This window comes from Gadus morhua, chromosome 8 (assembly GCF_902167405.1).
Source record: "Gadus morhua chromosome 8, gadMor3.0, whole genome shotgun sequence".
NCBI classification, from domain to species: domain Eukaryota; kingdom Metazoa; phylum Chordata; class Actinopteri; order Gadiformes; family Gadidae; genus Gadus; species Gadus morhua.
This window is the reverse complement of record NC_044055.1, coordinates 6,238,362-6,245,861: the sequence shown is the minus strand read 5'-3', so window position 1 is coordinate 6,245,861 and position 7,500 is coordinate 6,238,362.

Here is a 7,500-nt window from a genome sequence, read left to right as displayed (position 1 = left end):
GTGTGTGTGTGTGTCTGTGTGTTTGTGTGTGCTGTGTGTGTGTTTGTGTGTGTGTGTGTGTGTGTGTGTGTGTGTGTGTGTGTGTGTGTGTGGTGTGTGTGCGCGTGCGTGCGTGTGCTGTGTGTGTGTGTGTGTGTGTGTGTGTGTGTGTGTGTGTGTGTGTGTGTGTGTGTGTGTGTGTGTGTGTGTGTGTTTGTCGATGTGTCCCTCCGCACCTCCCCAGGCCGTGTGACTGGTTGGTTCCCCACGTGCACTCCCTCGTTTCTCGAGTGGGGCGGGGCTAAGCGGTGTGGGGAAATACCCTGGCAAAAACTCCACTCCCCAGAGGAAAAAAAATTAAATAAAACAGTCAATAACAGGAACTCAATCATAACTGCCCTGGTTTCCGGTAAAGCTATGCACTCAAGGGGGGGGGGGGGGGGGGCGTAGTAGGGGGTGGTCTACCATAGTCTGACAGAGTCTGGCTCGCTGTGAGATGGGCTGGCAGCGACGGGAGCAGACCTCCACCACAGAATGCAGAGCGTTTTACTCTGTTCCTGCGGACCACACTCATTTGTAGCTCATTTAAATGTGAGGTTTAACTTTGTGTTCAGCTGTGGAGGAGGGAGGAGTAGGGGAGGGAAAGAAATGGGTGCCCAGAAACGTTGGCCCGCCACTGGCTAGCCAAAGAAAGCATCGAACCCCCGCTCGAGTCAGGTTAGCGCGCCACGTGAAGTGTGTGTTATTATTATTTGTATTATTATTGGGATTTGATTTATCCTGTGTTTGTTTTCGCCGGGACAGCAGAACGCACGTAGCTGCGATCGAGATCTGAAACAAAACCTGTCTCCGCTTTGGATCCACTGTTGAGGGGATTGAAATGAAAAACCTTAACATCTTGGCCTTAACACCTTGCGATTTATGTGCAGACATAAATCACGTTTTCCTCTAATGAAATGCAGACGGATTGCAAGAAAACGGGCCCGTGTGCATCAACCAATGACAAACATTGACAAACAAAACAGAATCATAATCATAATCACAATTTATTTTATTACATCTTACATCTTAAAAGTACACAATAGCACAATTATTTGGCTCGTACCTCAACTGCCACACAACATAGCAGCAACAATACAAGATAAGGTATTAAAGTATAAAAGTAGCCTATGTAAAAATAAGTAAAAAATAAATAGAAATAACTAGCAATAAGTAGCAGAAGTGTCAGTGTTACCGGTTGATTGTCAAGCAAAAAATAAAATAAAACCAATAAACCAATGAATGTGCACGATAACTGGTCGAACGAACCCGGTACCTCAAACCCTTTGATATCAGCCACCATGTCAGCACTCAGTTGGAGAAACACTGATATCCCTGAAGGCATTGCAGTGGTACCAATGTACTTGCGGTGTAATAAATGTGTATGTATACGTGGAGTTATTTGGTCACTGGCAGCAGAAAACCTCCAGAGTGACACTAGGGCAGGCAGGGCCTTTCCACGCCTGGATTCCACAGACCATGTCATCACCTCAGCCCTGTTTAGTCTAAGTGTCACTGTCTATCAGCTCACCGTCGCAGAGAAATATTCCCTACTTTACCAAAGAAGAAGAAGAAGAGGGCTTTAGGAAAATATAACCCAGAAGGAAAGGAGGGAGAGACGTTCTTTCACATGCGATATTCTATAGAAAGGGGAAAAAAACTGGATAATTTCAACCGGGTATGTCGACAAAAGCTGCTGATTTGTATAATATCAAATCTAAACCTCAGTGGGACAGGGTTGTTGACTCAACATAACATTGATTTCCGTTGTTACATGCTTCGAATGGTCCCACAATAAATAACTTCTATTAAAACACCACATATTGCACGATGTGTCAAAATATTTATATTTCGCCAACTCATATCGCTGAGACATCCAGAGACATGTATAGCAGAGCGTAACCAAATTCAGAGTTACCGCGAGCTAACAAAGGACACAGGCCCACTGGCCTCCAGACGTTCTTTCCTGACACTTCCTGCTAGTCATTAACGCTGAGATAAGGGATGTCATCTAAGCGCCCCCCTCTGGCCAACTTCCACACTGCAGCAAGGAGCTCCCAATGCATTGCCTCTCCACCCATCCTGCAGTCTAGCACCTCATAAACCGAGTTTTCCTCATCTCTTCACCTTGTGGGAAATGTTGGATCTGTGTAGATTTGTGTCGAGTCTTACTGTCGTCTTCGTGTCCATTCAACACCCTTTACTGTTTAGCAAAAAACAAAAGAAGCAAGGTCATGTAAACACACGCACGTGCTCACGCACGCACACACAAACACACATACATGCACACGCACACAAACGCACACACACCCATGCACGTGCACACGCACACACACATGCACGCACGCACGCACACACACACACACACACACACACACACACACACACATTTGAAAGCACGTTGGCTACAGCCACACTCACGTACACGTTACCACATTACCTGTAGTAGGATATACACACACAGCCATGGACTCACACACATATACACACAGATAGCCCCAAAACATTTTTGTCTCACATACTCTTTCCTGCCCTCTCCTGACTTCAGGACTAATTGAATAAGCAGCAACCCAGTGGAGCCCCTCTCTGAGGGACCGGGACGTGATCTCAGACAGAGAGTCCCCCAAGAGAGCCAGAGAGAGAGAGAGAGAGAGAGAGGGGGGGGAGAGAGAGAGAGAGAGAGAGAGAGAGAGAGAGAGAGAGAGAGAGAGAGAGAGAGAGAGAGAGAGAGAGAGAGAGAGAGAGGGAGAGAGAGCGAGAGAGAGAGGGGGAGAGAGAGAGAGAGAGAGAGAGAGAGAGAGAGAGAGAGAGAGAGAGAGAGAGAGAGAGAGAGAGAGAGGGAGAGAGAGCGAGAGAGAGAGGGGGAGAGAGAGAGAGAGAGAGAGAGAGAGAGAGAGAGAGAGAGAGAGAGAGAGAGAGAGAGAGAGAGAGAGAGAGAGAGAGAGAGAGAGAGAGAGAGAGAGAGCACAGCCAATTTAGAGTCATTTCATGCTGGCTGCTCAAGCATCCGAGAGGCCACACACACCACAGCAGAAATAACGAAAAACAAAAAAAGAGTAATTTATGTGCCTCTCAAATCAGGCATTGGCTGAGTCCTGTAGGTTCTTTCGGTCTTAAGAAACACAGCTGTTAATTTCCCCCCCGAATGCACCCCCAGACCCCTGCCTGCACCCCAGCGCCCTGACCCCCTTTCCTGAGTCAAGCGGAGCAGGGGTCATCAATTACCTCAAACTATGTTGACGTTCTCGGGAGAACGGCCTCAAACAGAACTATATGCTCAGTGGTTGATCCTGGATCACTGTTTATTTCCCTCCGTCATATAACGATACAGTGATAAAACAGGGCACCGAAAGACATCTGAATTCTGCTTTTAAGTGTGTGTGTGTGTGTGCGTTTGTGTGTGTGTGTGTGTGTGTGTGTGTGTGTGTGTGTGTGTGTGTGTGTGTGTGTGTGTGTGTGTGTGTGTGTGTGTGTGTGTGTGTGTGTGTGTGTGTGTGTGTGTGTGTGTGTGTGTGTGTGTGTGTGTGTTTGTTTGAGTGGAACAGAAAAAGTGTGTTTGTGCAAGCTTGTGTGTGTGTGTTCGTGCAGGTGTGCGCACATGTGTGTGTTTTTGTGTGTGTGTGTGTGTGTGTGTGTGTGTGTGTGTGTGTGTGTGTGTGTGTGTGTGTGTGTGTGTGTGTGTGTATGCAGGTGTGCGCACACTCCAAAAACAAATACATATTTCTGTATTTCGCACAATATTTTTGCACTGCAATCAACCGTAGAGGTTGCCACCACCACTTCTGCTACTTTACTTTTTAACTTAATTTAACTTATTTCTATTTTTACTATCCTATTTACTTTATCTTGTATGGTTGCTGCTATGTTGAGGTGTATGGATGGTGAGGAACCAAGCCTAATATTTGTACTTTTGTGTACAATTAGATGTAATAAAAAATACATTCTAAATCTGAATCTGATTCTGATTCAATATTGTAACGTTGGCTCGTTATTTCCCATTAAAATCACAAAAGGCCACGGCGAATCATGAAACTGTGTTTTCGCAGTGATTCAGGGTTCAGCGCGCCTTTTATTACACGGCTCAGCGATCCTGGAAAGGAGAAGCACATGGCCAGGTGAAACACGAGCGATTTCACTTTAACTGCGGTTACCCGTCGCCGCTTTTACCTTCGCGTCTCACAACCGAACCGATCCAATGAGCGGATCTCCGGCCACTCTCTTCTACAGAATCATCATTTTGTTACACACGCAGAGGATTCGTCTTTGGCCTCAGATGTTGCTTTCTCTTTGATCCGCTAGGGCCCTACTAGTTTACTACAGTCTGCCTTTCCCTCTCCTATTCCAGTGGCCTGGTTGGTTCCTGGCTTCTCCCTTTGTGGTGGGTTGTGTAGTTTCCCTCCCCTGAAGCCAGGAACATTAGTATGTCATCATTTCACGAGACCAACCATCGCTGTCAAAGTCCCAGGAAGGGAGGAAGAGTATTAGATACCTTTATTTCCTGGTGGACGAGGGCTTAGGCGCCACACACGCACACAAACACACGCACGCATGCACACACACGCACACGCATACATGCAAAGACAAGCATGCACCCACACACCCACGCACAGACACGCATACGCACACACACACACACACACACACACACACACACACACACACACACACACGCACGCACACAAACACACACACGTGCGCACACCCCATTGGCATATAAAATGGAGACACAACCCAGAGGACTGCTTTGGGATCTGTCTAAACAGAGGCTAAGTACACTGCTTTGGATGTGGATTCTCTAAGAAAATAATGACAAAGCCACTGATGGAAACGCAGTTTCCTCGAAGGACAGTTCAATTGAGAAGAAGCAGTGTGCTGTCACGGTATAATACAAATTGCAGACTAATTCTTTTCATAATCTCTTCCATTTCTCCATGCTTTTTTCGATGCAGACTTTTACTTCAGGGTTTGTAGCATAAAAAGAGTATGTTACAGAAACTACTGAAACGATTCCCCTTAAAATAAGAAGGGCTTATTGACCCTGAGCTGGAGCCCTCAGTCCCGGTTCCAACCCTCCTCCATTCCACTTCATCTCATCTATCTTTATGAGTGATGTCTGAAAACAGTTAGACGGAGCGCATGCTATTCAGAGCTTCGCTAGGCTCTGTGCGCCAGAACCCTCCAGCAGTAAAGGGAGCCCCGGTAGAAAGGTTTGTAATAAAGTTCACCCAGGTAAATCACTTCTCCACCTGTCGGCACCTGAAGAGGTAATATTATTGAAAGCCGCCGATGTGTGTGTGTGTGTAACACGCGAGTGCTCTGACCCACGTCGCTTTCCAAATTGGGCCTTTGGCGAATTTTAAAACGTTTTTATGATGTATCTATCATCCATGATGTGAAGCTATCTAGGAGATATCTCATACGTCCGTGACTCATTCCGGACATTTATTGATACCTCGTAGCCATACTTGGTAGTCTGAAAATATGAATCCAGGGCTTTTAAAAAGTGCGGCAAGTAAGACTTAAGATACTCGACCAAACTATACAATGATATCCTATACTACCAACCTGGTGACTTATGATACAATACTATACTGCACCAACCTGGTGACCTAGAATGCTGTACTATACTATACTTTACCAACCTGTTGACCTAGGATGCTATTCTATACTATTCTGCACCAACTTGGTGAACTATGATGCTATACTATACTATACTATACTATACTATACTATACTATACTATACTATACTATACTATACTATACCAACCTGGTGACCTATGATGCTCTACTATACTATACTATACCAACCTGGTGACCTATGATGCTCTACTATACTATACTATACCAACCTGGTGACCTATGATGCTATACTTTACCATCCTATTCTTTACCAACCTGGTGACCTATGGCGCTATACTTTAACAGTAAACTGAAATAAGCATCCAGATCCCTCTGAGCTTTAGCCAGGGAGGTAACAAAGTGTCCAGGCCTGGCCCCTCTGAGCTTTACCCAGTGAGCTGTAGCCTCTCACGCAGCCGCAACGCACGGAGCTCTGGATCTCCAGGCTTTACAGGCTTTCCCTGCCAGGCCAGGAGACTTGCTGACTCCACACTCTCATCTCTCTCTATCCTTCCCCTATACACTGCTCCTCCTCCTCCTGCTTATTCGCCCCATTCTCCTCTTCCTCATCCTCCTCCTCTTCATATATTTATCCTCCTCCTCCTTCTCCTGCGCCTCCTCCTCCTCCTTTCCTCATTCTCGTTCTACCCCCCTTACTCTTCCTCCTCCTTCTGCTCCTCCTTTTAGTCCTCCTCCTTCTCCTTCTGCTTCTCCTCCTTCTCCTGCTCCTTCCCCTTCACCGACTGCTCCGACTCCTCCTTTTCTTCCATCTCCTTCTCCTCCTCCTCCTTTCCTTTTCCTTCTCCCCCTCGTTCTCCTACTCCTTGTCCTCCATCTCCCCCTCCTTCTCCTCCTTCTTCTCCTCCCCTCCTTCTCCTCCTTCTCCTTCACCTCCTCCTCATCCTCCTTCTCCCCCTTCTCCCCTCCTCCTGCTCCTCCCAGGTCGTGCTCACACGTTGCAGCCCTGCGGCCGTGCCACCTCGGAGGTACTCCAGACCACCAAGGCCCCGACAGCTGTTCCAAGATTGGCCCCTCGAAGGGGGCCCTCTGCCTGGGAAGAGGCAGAGGCAGAGGGAGAGGTGCTGGCTGGCGTGGGTGGAGGAATGGTGCTGACAGTGGCTAAGCGGTGGGGATTTTTTTTTCTTTCTTTTTTACACTTGGGTCCAAGATTTGTAAAAAAAAAAAAAAAAAAAAAAATGCGAAAGTGAGGCATGATTAAATGTGACCTGACTTTGACGTTCATAAAACGCAGCGACGCCGTTGGGAGTTTTGGATCTGTGTGGGACGACGACCCATGCAAGGGTCTCAGGCCCCATCACTGGACTTCCACCATTATACGCCTCTGATTTGTTGACAACCAACGAAACGTTAAGCAGAAGTACCAGAGAAATAGTAATGTCTTCATTTAACGTTTTATTTTTTTCTTCCTCTCCGTTCATGGGAAGGGATATTGGGTCCGCATGGGCAGTATGTTCTTGCGCTCTTTTGTTTCACAGCTACTTGGCAGTTTCTCATGCCATGCCACTGTAATTTCCCCCGTAAGCTTGAGCGTAACAGGAGAAGTTGGTTTTGACACAGAGAAAACGGCCCACATTGGCCTGATAATAAAATGTAATTACGTTTTTCTAGAGTTTTCACAAAGCTGCAGTCGCCCTCTGCTGGTCGGATGGCGCAACTGTTCGCTACTCTAACAACTATAGGGCGATTCCAGTTATAGCTCTAGAGTTATAGCCTAGCAGAAAATCCCACCGCATCCATCTTCATCACGGTATCTATTTTCGACCCAATGCAGCACGGGTGGTCCGCTTTTTACAATGTCGACAGCAGGTCTTGCTGAACGCGGCGGGAAACGCATTCGTCC